Source organism: Dunckerocampus dactyliophorus, chromosome 17 (genome assembly GCF_027744805.1).
Source record: "Dunckerocampus dactyliophorus isolate RoL2022-P2 chromosome 17, RoL_Ddac_1.1, whole genome shotgun sequence".
Classification (NCBI taxonomy): domain Eukaryota; kingdom Metazoa; phylum Chordata; class Actinopteri; order Syngnathiformes; family Syngnathidae; genus Dunckerocampus; species Dunckerocampus dactyliophorus.
Window position 1 is genome coordinate 18,449,560 of NC_072835.1, and position 879 is coordinate 18,450,438.

Genomic DNA, 879 nt, shown 5'->3' on the forward strand with positions numbered 1-879 from the left:
GTGTTTTGCTGTACTGTTGTTGTAAATAGCTGCTGCTCACATAGTTGTTGATTATTCAGCATTATTCGTTGGTAGTGCCTTGTCTGTTGTTCTACCTATTACGTTTTTTGTGTGACGTTTTCTTTTTAGCTCTTTAAAGACACCGTGAGTAAGAATGGTGTGTGGAATGATGAGGCCGCTCTGAGCTGTAACTTGGATTAACTCCTTCATTACGCTGCTTGCAAAATGTATAGATTATTTTCCCAGCACAGACTTGTGAGCGGCACAGTATTAATATATATATTAAATATTAATATACAATATCGGTCGCTATCCGGGCAGCAACCCGCGAGCCCATATTGGTCGCGAAAAAATGACAATTGGAAAATGTGTGGGTCCCTAGTTGAGACCATTTGAGAACCTCTGGTGTAGTGGATTTTGCATGCCATTGCAGTGCATGTCCCATAGAGGGCACTAGTGTATTATGCATCGAAGCATTATGCAGGTTGAATCAGCGTTGCCAGAGGTAGAAAATCATTATATTTGTACGATAATTTCACCCTCGACGACTAATAATTTAAAAAATAATCCAACGATGCACAACAATTCGATCGTTAAATGTTTGTATCACATTGTGTCTCTTTATAGCGTGGTCTTCTGCTAGTGTCAGTTTTGATCCAACCGTTTTTATGTTTATTTAAAAAGGGAAAACTGCATGATAAGCATACAGTACACAGTCTGTGGTAATATTTTGCTGTAGCAGGTGGTCCAGTGCAACGTAAAATTGGGTATGTCCGATTCATTTCCTCAAAATTTTGCAATGTTAAACTCTTGGTAAAATAATTTTGTCCTTTGTCATCTGGCAACACCGGGTTCCATTGACGAACTACAAGTTGCACC